This window comes from Triturus cristatus, chromosome 4_1 (assembly GCF_964204655.1).
Source record: "Triturus cristatus chromosome 4_1, aTriCri1.1, whole genome shotgun sequence".
Lineage (NCBI taxonomy): Eukaryota > Metazoa > Chordata > Amphibia > Caudata > Salamandridae > Triturus > Triturus cristatus.
This window is the reverse complement of record NC_140585.1, coordinates 197,675,643-197,693,916: the sequence shown is the minus strand read 5'-3', so window position 1 is coordinate 197,693,916 and position 18,274 is coordinate 197,675,643. Positions and strand designations below refer to the sequence as shown.

General features: G+C 45.7%; 1 protein-coding gene and 1 pseudogene across 1 annotated transcript in view; both read right to left on the bottom strand.

Moving 5' to 3' along the window:
* The window catches only part of LOC146854011 (proto-oncogene Mas-like), a 55,157-nt gene extending 38,603 nt beyond the window's left edge, over positions 1-16,554 (bottom strand). The window contains exon 1 of the mRNA XM_085651875.1: positions 16,367-16,554. The gene's annotated coding sequence lies outside the window, so the exon portion shown is untranslated. The remainder of the gene's footprint in view (positions 1-16,366) is intronic.
* LOC146854012 (proto-oncogene Mas-like) lies at positions 2,066-3,308 on the bottom strand (annotated as a pseudogene).
* Positions 16,555-18,274: the final 1,720 nt, after the last annotated feature.

The following is an 18,274-nucleotide window of genomic DNA, read 5'->3' as shown; positions in this document are numbered from 1 at the left end:
GCGGCAACTCACAAGATTGGAAGAAGCTATTGTGAGACGAAGTGTAAATGCAATTTCCTCAGTTTATTCAAATCAACATGTAGATGGTTGAGATGATTATTAGAAGTCTCAGCATGGAATATAAGAGCATCATCAATTGTTTCAGAAGTGGTTGAGTGTGTAGAGTTTGTACATTTTCTTGGATAACAGGGAGGATGAAGTTGTGTCAAATGTTCCATGCACAGCCGTTGAAACTCCTCCTTGGTGCAAGGTAATGCAAGGCATCACATTGTTCAGCTTCACATCACTTTTTGTTATATCCAACAGAATTCACAATTTGCGTTGGATTGTAAATATCACAACTAAATTTTGTTTTCAGTGGGTTTGCATTGAATAAGTAATACAAACATGATGCAAAGGGTTTGTAAATCTGAATGAAAGTTACTAATCTGTGTTCAGGTTCAAATACCATGATTTTAGAGTGCAAGTGCACAAAAGTGATTTACAAAATGTGAATTTCCCAAGAAAACAATTTAACAACGTGGCAAAATGCTCCGGGCTACAAAATCGCGTATTTCAGTGTGAACACCTCTGCCAAAATAGGAGCACTTGCAAGTTTTGGGATAAACACATATATATAGTAGGTACATTTGTAGCTTCAAGTCAGTTGTTGATGTACACATGTTAAATATAGGATTATGTCAATTTTCTGGGTAGGTGCTGGGGAGGAAACAAATGCAAAATTTGTATGGATGTAGGGGAAATGGTGTCTTCATGGGTAAGAACAGTTTGTCATTACTGTAGCATTTTTTCACATGTACACTTGAGAAAACATACATGCCTTTAAGAGGTCACATTTTGGAGAAAACATCAGGCATTGGACTACTGTAGATGAAGCAAGTTTGACTATGCTGCTTTCCCATATGCTATGAACCTGGTACACAATCTAATGAGTGTATACACAATGTGAAATTAAATTAAGGGTTTATTTCTGAAGCTAAGGATCTTTATTTTAACTACGTTATTGGCTTTTAGTATAACATATGCAAACATTAACAGGAATAGTCTGAAGCTAAGGATCTTACACCGTATTATGCATAGGGCTGGCTCATAGTAAATTTAGAAGAAGCAAATGCATTCAAAATAATATCCAAAGCGATGAAGACCATGATCCAGATTTCAAGTCAGGTACTGCTGAGCTACCTTAGGGTGACAGCAAGAAAACACCCTCACCCCAGTTTTTCTTTGACATACCATATGTTATGTTCAAACGATGGCTTATATAACCTTAGAAAGCTTTTGAGCTGGGTGTGAGAGAGAGATGCCAATGTGACTTTCTGTAATCCAAATCTATTTCTTTCATAGGCAAAGTCCAGGGAAAATATATATTTTTCAAGTTATTGGCCAAGAATGTCATCCCTGCAATCAGGAACTCTTTTCTTATTGTGCAAGGGTGTCTGTGTTGGCACTAGGTAGCTATTTATAGAAATAGCGCTAGGGAAAATACAGGGGTGCCCCATATTCTTGTAAATACAGTGCATCCCTGCATTTTGGAAATAGTGCAGCATGGCAAAATATGTTGCAGCGCTACGTCATTTCATTGTACATATGCCTATGGATCCTTTACTACAGCTGCCTTCTCATTGCTGCTCAGGAGAGAATCTGCTCCTTCAGACAAGTAAAGCAACTATTTGTCAGGAGCCATATTTTCTTTACATTCATCTATATTGGGGTTCTACCAAGCAAGGGTAAGGTTTGGATGGTGTGAGTCATTCTTTCGCATCTCCTTACATGCATACAGTACATTTTCAATGTGCTAAGCATTATGCTCCCCTCTTAGCTTCCTGAGGTCATATAATACACTGAGGTATTTCCCCAGAAAACCAATTGAAATTTCCAGCCTCCATGGCATACAGCGAGGATTGACCTCATGATGAGCCCTTGAAGATAATTGTGTATCATTTTAGCAGTGAGACCACAGAACGTCTTTTCTGGTACTTAAAGTGTGCATTTCCACTCATCAGTCTTTAAGAAATAAATGGAAAGCCGAGGCTAACTGATGTTGGGCTCTGTGGTGTCTCCCTCTTCATTGTGTTTTGTCTCTCCTTCCTCTTTGTCTTCCTCTTCTCCAAACATAACGTAATATGTTGGGCTCTGTGGTGTCTTCCTCTTCATGGTGTTTTGTCACGCCTTCCTCTTTGTCTTCCTCTTCTCCAAACAAAACCTAACATGTGTATTTGTAGAGCGCATGTTCACCATTAGGCATCTTGGCACTGAATAACAGATGTCTATTGTTACCCAACGGTACTCAATGTATAGACCTCAGATGGATGAAAGGCTACATGGACCCACTGGGATTTGAAGTTTTGACCATGAGGTCAAACACAGGCCCCTGCAGTAGACACATTAGTCTACTGAGCCACCGGACCCAGTCACAGACCTTCTTCGGGGCTTTCCCTAGGAAGTTCCGGACTCCTTGCATTTTTTGCATGCTCACCACAAACTGCTGTTGATTGAGATACACATGGAAACCGCAATTGAAAAGAGAAACCTGATGGAAGGCCCTTCAGGTAAAGTAGCAACCACAATACTCTGGCAAGTGCTACTGAAATGAGAAAGACAATCACTGTTGCCATAATGACAATGACTTTGGTGGATGGATTTTCTTTGAGGATTTTTTAACCATGATTATCATAACCAGGCTGGATATAACCATAGTGGGTATCATCAGCAAGAAAACCAACACTGATAAAAATGTGTGGATTGTGGTACACCACATCCCCACTGTACCAAATAGCTCTGGGGGACAACCTACTTTAACCACCAAAGTCACAAGAATTGAAAGACCCCCAACTTATGACACACACAAGCAAGTATACCCATTGGCCGTTTGTAACGATACCAGATTGGGTGATAAATGGCCAAACACCTCTCCACTTTAATGGCAGTCAGTAGAAACATATCAGCATAGTTTCCAAGGCCGAGTATGATCTCCAGTGGAAACATCAATGGCTTTGGGTGTGCTACCAGTTCATGTTTTAAAAAACGAAGGATAGTGATGCACAGCACCACAGAGATGAAGAGGAGATAGATTAAGTCAGCGACTGCAAGGTTGATGATGTATATGGTCTACTTAGTCCTTTTGAGTTGAAAACATAGATACAAGAAGAACAAACTGTTTCCAATAATTCCAAAGAAGCAGCTAAAAAAATGAAACCAACTGCAATGATGAAACTGGTAGCAGATTCTATTACTGGATTGTCTTCCTCCGTCTCACTAAAAGCTAGAGCATTGGTGATGTTATGGGGAATGTTTCCCGTATCTGCCATGGTGGCTTCTTCAAGTGTCCTATTGGGTAAATGTGTAAATGTGTGTGTAAATGTGTTTGTACTTATATAGCGCACAGCTACCCCGGACCGGGGTCTCCCGGCGCTGTATTCATACCGCTAGGGAACCCTTCCTGGCTTTTTCCCCGTGAAATGTCCACTCCTGGGCATCCCAGGGTGAAGCCAGGCATCCCAGCGCTGTGGGGCCATTGTGGAGATTAAGCAAGCTATTGCAAAGAGTTGCAGCGTGGGACCCATGATTAGAATAGGCACTGAGGCGAGAATATCCGGTCCGCGGAATTTATAGCCCGAGACCCTGCCGCGACGGGAATCGAACCCTGGTCCCGGACCAGTGCTCTGCATCGAGGTCTGCCGCTCTAACCATTGAGCCACACTGTAAGAAGTGTTGTAAGAAGATACAACTCTTTTTTGGTTACATGCATATTAATTTTAATAACAAACTCAGACAAATAAGTCATGCACACATTTTAGGAATATGGTGGAATGCAAAAAAATATAAATTCATGTGGACTGATCTGGAATTGAGCTTCCAATAGTTCTGACTCAAACAAAATGAGTTGTGAATTTGTAGCTAAGGGCTTCCCAGGCACAGTGGCTAACAGCAGATTGTAATTGCCATTTGTACATGGCATGTTTTCCATTGGAACTTCTTGACCGACACTTCAAGCAAACTTTGGCAAAGTCAATGGGGCTTGTTGGAAACGGCCCTTTTTGCAGGGTTATCCTCAAACTTGTTGCTTCTTCCTCCTTTATTTTTTCTGACCCGTGGTTGTTGGCAATAGGACTCAGGGCACTTTACCACTGCTGATCAGTGCTAAAGTGCATATGCTCTCTGTATAAATTGTTATATTGATTGGTTATCCATGATTGGTATATTTGTTTCACCTGTTAGCCCCTAGTAAAGTGCACTGCGTGTGCCAGGGCTGGTGATTCAAATGCTACTAGTGGGCTGCAGCACTGAGTGTGCCACCCACAGGAGTAGCGCTAAAATGATGTCTCAGGCCTGCTTGCAGTGCCTATGTGCAGTCCAGGACTGCCATGTCGACCTGGCCAGTGTACCCACTGACCAGGCCTTATCCTTCCCTTTCTGTACATGTCAGGCATCCCTATGGTGGCCCTAGGTACCCCCTTGGGCTGGGTGCAGTGTATCTGAAAGGTAGGGCATGTACTGAGGTGTGTAACATGCCCTGGTAGTGAATTACAGCCATTTTCGTTTTTCACTGCTGAGAGGCTATCTTGCCCATAGGATAGAATGGGGAAGGCTGTTTACATGCTTATCTTCCCATAAGGGCAAGATAGAAAATCCAAGTTTGGTATCTCTGTGTTCAGAATTTAATTATACATCTTTTTAGCAAGATGGTTTTTAAATTCACTGTGTGAGAATAGCACTTTTTAGAAAGTAGCTATTCTCCTGTTTAACCTTCCTGTGTGCCTGTGTGCTGGTTGGCTGAAGGGTGTCATGTGATGGGCTAGGTGGCTCAAGGAGCCTGGATGAGTCAGCAGCAGGGTGAATAGGGAGATCTGCCTTAGATGGGTGGGAGGAGTAGTCCCTGGGTTTGAATAGGGCTGCCCCTGCCAACACAAAGCTGGCTCCACCCCCTGCTGGCCAGGCTGAGGACTCTGCCTCTGCTGGCACAAAGAAGGCTCCACCTCCTGCTGAGCGTCTAACGACCCTGCCCCTCACTCTGAAAGGAACCAGGTGCTCCAGAGCAGAGCACACCCAGGAACCGGTTTGAGCAGGGGAATCCCCCCACTGAAACAAAGAGAGACAAAGGCTTGGAGGGGTATAAGAAGAGGACCCCAGACACCTAAACTTTAGATCACTTTGGAACTAAGAAGAAACCTCTGGCAAGGAGAAAGCTGAAAGGACTGAAGAGGAGAAGACTGCCTGCTTGCTGTTTTGCTTTGCTGCCAAGGAGAGGGGAAGGACTTTGCCGTGTCCCCTTCTTTTGATTCTGATCTCCAAGGGCCTGAGAAGAGCTGGCTCCCTGTTAAGAAGTCCCAGGAACAAAAGGACTTCACCACCAGCTCCCCTGGAACTCTGCTGAGAGAGTTCTGACCTGCCTTGGAGTGCTTGCCCAGTCTTGGGGCCTCAGGAGGTCGTTTTGCTGTGTTTTGGGAGCTGGGAAGCAGAAGCGTGAAAAAGAGCAACTGGTACCCAACGCATCATCCGATTGCGTGTCGCAAGAACGAGAGTGCGTGAAAAATTTCATCGCGGCACCATCGCAACACGCAGGGTCCCCGCATCGCCGAGTGCGTCGAGCATCGTCCCGGTGCGAGAAGATTCCTGACACTGCGAGGGTCATCGCAGAACCAGTTTGCGGGCCGCACCACTGCCGGTGCGTGAAAAGTCTCCAGTCGCTGCGTGCGTCGATGCAGAGTCCCATTCCGTGGCGCATCAAGTGTTGCGGCGCCGGAAGGCAATGCTGCGCCACGCATCGCACCACATCGAAGAGTGTCGCATCGAATCTGTGCGTGAAGCTTCCCCCCAAGAAACCTACGCAACGAAAGCCAAAGGTATCGCATCCTCCCCCTACAGATCGGAGCCGGCGCATCCACCTCTGCTGCGTGAAGCAGGGCTGCTGCAAAGCCTCCCCAGGATCTCAGGAGTATCGCATCGCCTTTGCAAGCTTCCTTGTTATAGCTTTTGGGAACCTTATCGCAACTACAGGTACTGTTGGGCACGAGAGTGTCGCATTTTGTGCATTGAGAGTCGCATTGTGCAGGACACTGATTTTGACATCCTGGAGTACTTTCTGCAAACTCTTGAACTATTTTTAAAGTAACCTTTTTAATTGTATGTTGGTTTGTCTGTAGTATTTGGTCTTGTGAAGTTTTTAGTAAAGATACATTATTTTTCTAAAACTGGTGTGGAGTAAATCTGTGGTGTTTTCACTGTGTTACTGTGAGTGTTGGTACAAATACTTTACACATTGCCTTTGATAGCCTAGACTGCTCAGGCCAAGCTACCTAGAGGGTGAGCAGGGGTTATCTTAACAGTGTATCCCCCTTTCCCTGACTAGAAGCAAGGGTCCCTACTTGGACAGTGGTACCTACCCTGCCAACTAGAGACCCCCAGATCTAACAGGGCTTGTTCTATCAAGGACTGTTTGCTGTCACAATTGTATTTCCCAATGCTTGTAGAAGAGAGGCACTAGCACTGATGAAGCCAATAGCAGTTGGTGGTCATTTTATTTTAGCAGTTTTATGTAACAAAACTTGGCCCCAGGGCATTAGAGTATTTTACATGAGCACCAGATTACACTACATAACATCGAATTACTTTTTTTAAGACACGGGGAGATCAATTGATTTTCTCAGAATCACAGGATGTTTAACCAATGGCGGGACTCGAAACAGCTTCCCAAGTTCCAATGTTGGGAGCTCAGACCATTAGGCCACATCTTCTGTCCACATCTTGAAATGCTATTTTGTAAACATATAGGATGACTGTCACTTTGAATCTAGATTAAATGTAACACCATTTTGAAATGGTTTAACAATTGATATGAAAACAATATTGTTATATTTTTGCAAATTGTCTGTCATGATGCATATCATGGTAGTGATCATGAAAGTATAAAAATATAACATTTCAAGGTGGCCACCTGCCTTAGTTGGGTTTGCCAACGCTTTGAAAATTACACCACAAGCACTAGTAAAGGCAATAGTGATGGATAGTCATCAGGCAAAGTGTTGTGCCTATCTTGAAAGAATAGAAAATGCCGTTCCAAGATGTACATCCACTGCAAATGGATTTGCTAATGTTTGCAATGATTGTAGAATTTTACCATACGCACTGGCAAAGATAATAGTTGCAGGCGGGCTCTATTGTATACTTCCAAGATGGCCACCACTTTGCATTATGACACATTGCACCGGACATTTTGGAAGAATAATAACCATTCAAGATAGATGCTAGCTGCTTATTGCCTTGGTTAATGGTTATGATGGAATACTTCAATCACTGCGTATAATGGCAGCAGCAGCCAACATATCGGGGAGAAGGAGGGAGAGCGAGAGAGAGAGAGAGAGAGGGAGAGAGAAAGATCGAGAGAGATCAAAAAGCAGCATTGCTTGTTTTTAGCAGAGAGTGGGTAAGGAGAGAGGGATCAAGAGTGTGATAGGAGCCAGTGGGCAGTGAAGGAAATACAGAAGTGAGGATAACTTGGGATGATGGGAAGATAGAAAAATGGTAGGAGAGAAAGGGCGTGATAATAGGAAACACACAGAGAAAGAGAGAAAAGGAGAGAAAGAGACAAAAGAGAAGGACATGCACTCCCATCAAGCGCTAAAACTCAAATGCAGAGTAAATAGTTCCCTGATATCAGCAGTGGAAGGATATAGTCAACCAATGAAAATACAGGATGGACTTTAAATGTTCGAGGGGTGAGACAAAGAAAGGGATAGGGAGGTAAGCCATTGATTTAAGAGCAAGGCATTGAAATGGGCAACCAAGTCATCTAATCATAAGCAAGAGTTTGGCCCAAAGCCCACTCTAAATATGTGTTAAAGTATTGGTTACAATGCTGTCTTTGACAGATAGTTAACGCTGCCTGACTCCGGACCCCAAAAAACGAGGTAACAAACCAATGTCAGAGTAAATGCTTGACCTTGACTTGGATACTAACCTAGGCAAGGAGTCAGAGAAGTCTGGGTTACAATGTTTATCCTAATTTTAAATGTAGTATTTGGCTTTGTGTATAATAAAGGAGTTTTCGTTTTATTAAAAGTCAAGCAGTGATTGGAACTTCTTTTATCAAGGGATACTTGGCTGTTTCACTGAATTATACACATGGACGTCCTTTAGGGGTTGCAGTTGCAACCCCATAGATTACACCTTGTGAACCCTGACACTACGATTACGACCACTGGCCTCAGAGATAGCACAATCAGTGCCAGGAACACAGGAACAGCTCTTCGTTATGAACATCACTTGGGGCTCTACTTTCCCTGCTTTCATTCAATTTTTTATTACACTAATAGAGGTTAACATGATATTATTAACTGGTTGTGCAATAAATGACTTATGTCCTTGAGTTCTCATGACGGCTCCCGGCCGTTATGAGTCACAGTGGGCATTTGCTAACGACGGCTGGGAGCCGTCCGAATGTTGCTGCTCCGCCCACACGGTATTATTTCCCTGCCTGTGCGAGAAAATTAATCAATGGGCGGAGTTTGTACAGCTCTTGGCTGTCATGAGCACTCGTCCACCGTGATTTATGACGGCCGGGGGCCGTCCTGAGTACAGGAGCACCATGCCCTAACCCGCCCCCTCTATCACCGCGGCAGAATTTGCACCGCGGCGAAGGGGTTAATGGCTGGTATTGGTTACACAGGGCCACATTCCAACCAGCAAGAACCTCATTGCCTGTTCAAGAAAAGGACTGTCCTCAGCCACTTCCTCAGAGCTCTGTGTTAAAGATATTCACCATGGTATGTTAGTGCAGCCACCTTTTTTTATGCCTAACTAGAGAGGTGGCAGTCTTCAAAGGTTTCTCCTCTAGTACTTAACGTTGTCATATTATCTACAAGCACCTAATTGTTGCCTTGTAACAACTAAGCTCCATGCCTGATTGTTTAATGCTGATGCCTGCACCTCTGCACACACGTGCATGCTGTGCTGTTGCTGTTTACCTTACCATGCAGCCTGTTGTTTAACTTCACTTTTGCAATCGGAGTTTGAGTCTGAATGGCTTTAAATGGCACTCCCGGATTATTTCTCCGTTCTGTCTCTTTGTTTACCCCTTCCAATTACTTAACATCAATCACCACATGGAGTACCACAAGGTTTCACACCTGCTGCAACACTCTTAAGGAAAGAAATCAGATAACTAGGCAAAAACTGATGATACTTAGATAGATTTATAAATCAATTATGGACAAGATGTTATTAACTTAAAAAAGCTTTGGCAAAGCCAATCGGCCTGGCCATTAAGAGTGGAGACAGACGTAACACCCCATTCACAAGCGGGTGCCAACTGCAGACATCGCCACTATTCCCGCGATAACTGCCCCAAAATTGGGCACCACCAACTAACCCTAATGAGATGCAGAGTAGGCGTTCCCGTGCAAAAACACACAAAAAAGCCACAACACCACTTTCACAACGAACTGCCAGATCTGCGAAGCTAACCAAAAACAGGTGATAAGCCGCGGTAGCCGCTGGTATTTAACACCTGCCTCAAGCAGGTGTAAAGAGGGACGACTAGCTGCAGTAGGCAACGGAGCTCCGCACACAGCCACACCTGAAGAACAAACGCCGCCATGGAGCTACTCATCATGCAACTCAGAGCCCCAACAGGGCCACAACACCTAACCCCAACACCCCCGGACCGCCACCACCCCTGGGACCAGGACCCCCTCCCCCCGGACCACCACAGAGGCAGCGCAGAGTAAGACAGCGGACCTAATGAAAATGAACAACTCTCACAGACCTAACACCAGAGGAAGTCATTCCCCACTACAGGCTCAAAAGGGCAACCATCCTCCGCATCATGACCCACATCACCCACTGGCTGACGGTCCCAACACAGCGGAGAACCAACATCCCTCCGCAGACAAAGCTTCTGGCCGTGCTGCACCTGTTGGCCTCTGGTACCTTCCAACCAACAACTGCCAGAGTCAGAGGGGTCTCACCGCCAGCCCTATCAAAGTTCATCACACCTGTCCTGGATGCCATCCTCAGCTTCATACCCCAGTACCTTCACTTCCCCCAACACAGCGCAGGAACAGCTGGAGACAAAGCAAGGCTTCTACGCCATAGCCGGATTCCTGGCCGTGTTGGGGGCAATCGACTGCACACATGTCCCACTTGTGCCCCCTGCGGATACTGCACACCACTACAGCAACAGAAAGCATCAGCATTCCATCAATGTGCAGGCAATAGTGGACCACCGGGGACTCTTCACCAATGTCGTTGCCAACTACCCAGGCAGTGTGCATGATTCCTTCATCTTCCGACAGTCCATCATCAACCAGGGCTTCCTGGATGGCACATATGGAACGGAACTGCTTGTTGATAAGTGCCAAATCAACACATCATACACCCCAAAGCCACCACCACACAACGCACAACTCAGTGAATGCACATGTGACCAAACCACATACAACATGTCAAACTACACGACCACCTACCAGACATGAAAACACCACTCCATGGTCATCCTGGGCTACCCCTGTTCCCAATACAGACATTTCATGGCCCCACAGCCACACAACATCTGAACGTGTGGAGATGCGGAATGCAGCCATGTGCGAGGATGCAAGTGACCCGTGAGTGGGAATGTGCACAACAAGAAGTGAGGCATGGATGTGCAGGACAGACATGGCTATGCACACCACTGATATTTCCATGCAGACCACAACTGCTGGTGACTGGAGAGTAGTGAGCAGTGGACGTAACCATGTCACCCCAGGCAGTGGGACAGATAGTGGAAGTGTTGCACGCTGCGTCCCCCCCGGTGTTCATGAGCATAGTGGGTTGGCCCCGAGTACGCCAGGGCTGCGCAGAGGTATGTTGAAAAACCCCGTTGCGCAGAGCGTGGTTCACTCCCGGGAAGGCCAACGTTACTGACAGTGTGGCGCCACGCAGCCTGCCATGAGGCTGACGCCGTGAGCTGCGGGTCCTGTGAACCTGTGCGCCTGCTGCACCCCAAGACGCTGATGCATAGACCAGGCCTGCCCGCCCCAGTGCACCAGGGCCGCACTGCTTACCTGCCAACACCGTTGTGTGTCAAAGAGGGCCCAACACGTGCTGGTGCAAGCTCCAAGCCCCAGTCCCGTGACCTCTGCAGCCTCCCCAGCACCATCGCTGCCCCCCCCCAACGCTGGTCCACATCACTCCTTACGTATTGTTATGCTCCACCGGCGTCCTCCTCGGCCCAGTAGGTCCCACATGTGGAACAGTGTCCTGAGTCCTGAATGGCAGTGACCCCAAGTCCGTAGCAGCGGCCACAGCACCAGACTCCCTTCAATCTGTGAGGCATAATTCCATATCGCAGGCCTGCGACACGTAGAGCCACTAACCCTGTGCTCCATGAGTGACCGTCATCCTCCGGCAGAACATCGTTGGTGTCTGAGCCTGTGGCCTGAGGGTTGTCATCAGCAACGGGCAGGTATAGACTTGGTGTCTGGCCTGTGTCTGTGGCATTCATATCCGCAATGTTGCAGGACACAGCTGACATGTACCCTCTGCATCATGCCCTGGGGGCAGGCCTCCCATTCTCACCCGTGACACTTTCTGAAAGGCACCTATGACACATGCGAGGCCCTGCTCTGCCTTCCTGACCCTACCACAGTCTCCCGCAGATCAGCGTCCCATGGCGGTGGGCCCGTGTCGGCCGCTATGCATCTGGGGCCACTGGCCCTGTGCGACTCGAGTCAGTCCCCCTTGTTGTACTGACATTGCATTTCTAAGTGCCTGATGACTGTTGGAGTTGTTTCCAGCACCAGCTATTTACTGAGGGCTGGCTTACACTCACCCCACACACAGCCAGCACAGGCATCACTGTATTAGTGGGCCTGCCATCACATCCTGCCGAACCAAGTATTGACTCTTTTCTCCCTGCACTGTCACAGGTGATCAAGGATATGCACTCTGCCCTTGGATAATAACACTCCTCCGAGTTCCGGACACACCCGCCCAGAGGCAGTACAATGCGGCCCACATACACACAGGGGCATCGTTGAACGCACATTTGTCGTGTTGAAGTCACGTTTCAGGTGCCTGGATGGCACAGGTGGAAAGCTTCTGAGCAGCCCAGACATCGTGTGCAAGATGATCGATGCATGTTGTGTGTTGCACAACATCTGTGTTCGCACCAATGCCCCATGGATCCCAGTTGCAGAGGTACTGGACAATGATGGTGGTGATGGGGCAGGTGGCCCACAACCCACTGCAGCTGTGGCAGGAATGGCCCATAGGAACTCCATAATTGACACTTACTACTCATGAGTACGTCACATTGTGGCTGTCCATGGCAATCATCTGTCGGTTCTGTTCTTCCACGGTGCTTTGATGTTGTGGTGTACATGTAGTCCTCTGCAGTCGGTCAGGGTGCATCCGTGGTACTCCGCTGTTGATGTATTTTTTTCTGTGGTATTTTCCGTATGCTGTTCTTGTGCTTTTTCACGCATTACGCGTGAGCATTGCTGCCCTCGCGCTTGTTGTCACTGTTTTCTTATCGTGCTTTGGCCCATCACAGGTGTTTTTGTGTTGTGGTTTGTGTTTTTATCTCCATTGAGGTGGTTGTATCGCGGACATTTTCCGCGGTTTCGGCAGACTATCGCATGGTACTGCCTTGTTGTGAATTCCACGTCGACACCAGGTTATTTTCCTGCGACAGGCTGCGATGTGTAAAGTTGCGTTAACACTTTTTGGTGATGTTTAGCACACGTTCTTGTGAATATACCCCTTAGAGTCCAAAACTATGCCGACACATTTTCTAAAGCATTTCACGTATTACATGTGTGTTGTGAAGTGCAGTACACATGCACTCCGTGGACTGTTTGGAGAAATAAATATATTTCACCAAATTTGGGCTTGCGTTCTTTATTACTCAAAGCATGGTCTGAAAATATTTGTAGATTTTCATCAAAAAACATAGGCACTTCCTCTGGAATGCCCAAGTACCTTCCATGTAACACTCCATTGCTGCAAAATAGTATAAAGCCACACAAAGCACTAACAAAGGGTACTTATACAGACCAAAGAAATGTTCAGCACTGGAAAATAAAAAACATTTCAAGATTTTTGCACTGCTTGCCGTGGATTTGTGGAGGCACACATTCTTGATATAGCTGGCCAAATGTACCTAGCTGAGAAGAAGTGCATTATCACACTGCCAGCAGCACATATAAATACCTATGAACGTATCTGCGTCTCTAAGCCAATGATCCATGAACATCCTCTCTCTAATGCCAAAAGTTACAAGGTAACAAATGTCAATAACAAATTGCACAGAAGAGGAAATTGGAATTCAGCATTATCAAACTGTATGTTCTAAGGTTTTATAGTGCTGCTTTTTGGTAGAATGATGAATGCACAAAGCATAGAATCCTCAAATAACTTCAACCATTTCTTTAAGATGCCAAGTAAGTCAGAACTGTTCTCAAACCTGGCGACACCCTGTAAGAATAGACAGCCTTGCAGCATCAATTCTCTATAAATATTCGATTGCTGCCCAATTGTTGCAGATGATGTACCGAAGGAGGTGAATAGTCAAAGAAATCACATGGGCTGAACGACTTCATTGATATGTAGTTTATTAAACAAAATAATGCAACTGTGCAACTGTACTGACAGGAAATATCCACAGACATATTTGTGACAACCTTTAAATTGTTAGGGGCTTGCTAGCTCCCCAAATTACCGAATGAATTGTTAGTTTAAATACAGTCACAGCATTTTAGAAAATGATCCCCAGCCATTCCTCCGCGCTTGTAATAAAACAGAATTGACTATTCAGTGGTCCAAGGATCCTTTCTGTTCTTTTGGACATGTTTCAAAACTGGAGACAGTACGAGGACTTCTTGTTTGATTGTAAGGCTATTAAAAGCAGAGGGTCCTATTGATCAAGGGTTTGCTTTGCATTTGCCTGCACGAGGCACACCCTAAAATGCAATTTATCAAGCGATGCAAAGCCACTTTGCGTAGGTTGATACATAGGTTGCTTTGCCCTAGGAAGGCATTCCAACGGTGTTGCATGAGTATTCCCACTCAACTCGCATGTATTTTGTCTCACTCCCAAATTTACTGCTTGTGGTAGAAGTGGAAAAGCTCCAATAAGATCCTCCTTCTCAGGGGAGGCTTAGCAAGGAGAAATATTGATATTTCTCCTTGTTTCTTCCAGTTTATATGTGCGCTGCATTCTGTACCACACATACAAACAGGAATATGCAGCTCAGGATTGTTTTTGTGCAGGAAGGTGCCCCTTTCTGCACAAAAACAATCCTGCATGCAATGCAGGCATCCTTGCCCCATGGTGCAAGGGTGCCTGCATTGGCCTCTAGGTAGCCCATTGTGCGCCAGTGCTGGGAAAGGACAGGAATGCGCCATACAGTAATTAATAAGGCACATTCCTGCCCTTTCCGTGTAATGCAGCACAGCAAGGGGACTTGCTATGCTGCTTTACATTTACATAAGTAGGCCCCACAATTTCTGATAGCAACATAAGTTTGCGCTATTAAGTCGTAGAGGGCGTCTTACTATTATTTACATGGGCTTTCCTTGACAATTGTTGAAGAGAGTGATGTTGTTGTAATGGAAGACAACATAGCTAAAAAAGTGGCCCATGTTTGCAAATCAGAGCAATTTTGAACTTGTAAAGACACAGGTTCCTATTCACAAAGGGTCCCGCACTCATGTGGGAGGCCACGCAGTTGTGGCGGGGGGTGAGAGGGGGTCGCACTCGTGGCAGGGGCCCTGCAATGTGCAACTGCAGTACGCAGGTCTCCTCATGACTGTGGGGCCTCCGTCATAAGTGGTCCATGCAGTTTAAGTGTTTTGCAAGGTATGGATGATTGAATTGATTTGAGATTGTTGCAGGTAATATTTGTTTTACTATCAGGGAAATCAACAGTAAAAACTGACTCACCAGACCATAAAACAGAAGTATGCAAACATAGTATGCGTAAAGCACAACCATATTTAAAAAACACCATTGGTGCAAGGCTAATAAATTTAGTGAAGGGCATTTATTAATATTTAAGAAAAAATTAATTCAAAGCAACTTTAGGATCTTATAAGAGAGCAACACACACACTACTATTGCGCCACAGCCATACCCTTCAGATGATAAGACGGAGAGAAAGTTAAGAATAGGCAAACCCTGGCTGCCTGTGAGTGTTTTCTGGTAGCCATTTGTGCCTGAGTGGCCTAATAGAGGTGTGTGGAGGGGGGGTGCAAGGCCTGCATAAACAGAAAATAAATGTTAAAACAGTGTTTAATATTGTTAAAAATAAGGAATTAAAATAAGAGAACGCACTTGTCCCACAACCTCTGGAATTTAAAGGAGCTTCTTTTATGGCGGATGCCCACATGCGTATGAGCGAAATGCCACCACTCACACTGAGGAGTGTAGTGTAGTTCCTATTTCCCTTAAAGGCTCTGCCTCAAGTCCTCAGGACTTTTCTTGCTATGGTCAAAGAAACAAAAACAGCTCTTTTTGAAAACATTCATGTATTTAAATTGAGATTCATCTTAGTTCAGGACCACAAAGGGACAGGTTCTCGGTTACAATAATGGGAAAGCAACCCGGAACAAACCCGGTGTACCCGTGTTTCACAAAGACATTCCGTAACATAAAAGAAAACAACCTCCTAAATTTCTCAGCCCTCTTTAGTAACAGCTGTATATGCACACCTACAAAGATTGTGAGACAAAACACCCGGCCCCAGGCACTCACTGGGTGTATGAGAGGGGCCTGCAGGGCAGTGGAAGTGGAGAGGAATGTGGAATGGTAAGAGTACTAAGAGAGAAAACACAATATTTTGTAAAATAACCAATATTTTTGAGGACTTTCAAAACAGAGAGGGAGAAAGTGTGTGTGTATGTGCAAAAATTCCTGAATTTTCTGAAATCCGACAGACTCCTCCCCATACCCAACTGAAAGCACCTGCATCTAACTGTTTATCAGAAAATACATTTATTAGGGGGCTGTAACACCTCAAATACCCCCCCCCCCCCCTCGAAGCTATGCCTAGGGGTGTATTCACACATATGAAAAGATAATACTGAGCCGGAGAGAGAAATGCAAAACTCCCTAACACAAACTGAAGCAGGCAAGATTGACTACTCACACATTAACACAAATCCTTCCTTTCCCATTGGAATATGTGAGGTCTCTATCTCTGTGTCTCTCATACACAGTCACACAGGCATGGTCATGTATACACACACAAAGAAATGCACACGCACACACATACAGAAAAACACACAGAGACAAAAAACACGGACACTCACAGAATATACATAGATTGCCAGTCAAAATAAGAGATAATGGACAACAGCATAGCTGCCACCCAAAACCGTGCAGTACCTTTCTCGCTTGTACTCTGACCAGTTCTCTGGCTTCCCCTCAATGACGTTTCATTGCCTCCTTCATCCGCTGCTTCTCCAGGCTGGGTTGTGGCCTCCACTACATCTGGACCCCCAGGGAGTTGGATGACAATGATGTGAGAGCGACTCCTGCCTGAGCCACAGGGAAGGTACTTCTGAGCCCTGGATCTTCACAGGCTGCTCTGAAGAAGCTGCTGTCAAGTTTAAAAATCTAGATGTATCCTCTGACGTCAGCTGCCAGGCAAGAGATATAAAAGCACAGAGGTAATTTTTACCTACTATGCCTTAGCATTAATCCCCACGCCCAGAACATTTCCTAGATTACTCAATGGAGTAATTATCTTCGGTGATTCCCTGCTGTCATTGCTCAATCACTTCTGACATTGTTCTCGGTTCTTTCATAGGGGTGTCGGCTGTGGTTGAACCTGCCATACCTGCCCATTGTGTCTGTCATACTGAACGATTGGCTACACTACAGATCAGAAAGCCTGCAGAATAAGCTGTAAATCTCAGCATATATTTTCAATGGAATTACTCATTCCAGGAAATACAAAGGCAGCTATCCGACTCTTATAAGTTTTGGTAGATTTCGTTTTTTCCCCATCATAAAAGTAGGACTCTTCGTGTCTGAATGCAAACAAAACTGAAGAAGGTACTCACACTGACCTGTGACATCCTGCATCTATCTCTCCATGAAAGTTGAATGCTGATTGTTTGAACAGATGGCAAAATGCAAAAGTTGTACTTAGGGCTAGATTTATCAAGGGACTGCATTGCCTTTGTGTCATATAGGGTGGCACAAGGGAAAACGCAAACCCTAAGTCAGATTTTCGATGCAACGTAAGGCCACCCTGCATGGCCCTGCAGTACTTGGCAAATCTGGAGTAACAAAAGGCAGCGCAAGTTGCTGCCTTACATCACTTTGCCCTGCGAAGGCGTTTCATGAGTGGAGCCTGGGTGTACTCATGCATCCACCCATGGATGTTGGCACATTCCCAGATTTACCAAGACAAGTAAGCCTGGGAATGTGTCAAAAAGCTAGACCTTTCCCAGGGAAGCACAACAAGAAGAAATATCTTTATTTCGCCTCATTTTCCTTCTGCAGCACAGTGCAAAAGAGGAAATTGCCTTTGAGGATCGTTGTTCTTCAGGAAGGTGTCCTTTCCTGCACAAAACACTCCTGCTGGCAACGCAGGTACCCTTGCACCCACAGCACAAGGGTGCCTGCATTGGTGTGAGACAGCACATTGTGCACCAGCACAAGGAGAGCACAGAAATGCGCTATATAATGTTAAATATGGCGCATTCCTGTCTTCGCCCTTTCATGGAGCGCAGCACGGTGTCTTGCTGTGTTGGGTTGAATGGAAATATGATAAATCTGGCTTTTCATTTTTTTTTAGTTCGACCAAGCTAGGGAGCAGATCCATACTGCACATAACTGTAGGGCAGTACTGAACTAGGTTGGGGAATGTAAAGGAATGATTAAAAGAGTTAGCATTTGATACTTGTGAAATCTATTGGTTGCTACCTACACTGGAGAGCAAGCCACAAATGGTCATAAAGAAGTGTATTAGAGAGCCACAGCCCTTACAATCTGAGGACTCTCTTCTCTTGCTGAAGGAGAGCTCCCAGTGTTAGCCCTCTGGTTAGAAGAATGAGCTGTAGGACAGGCACGTGCAAGACATCCTGAACAGGGTGAGATACCACTGGGCAGATTCTCACCCTTGCCTCTCCATCAGCTTCACTGGTTAGGTCAGTACTTTGTTCAGCAGTAGACCTCCATGCCTGTAGGATGAGAATGGGTATGTCTTACAGGACCCTGTAAGGGTGAGGCTACTCGCAGATTTCCAGGTCCATCAGGCTGAAGAATACAGAAAGCAAACCTCTG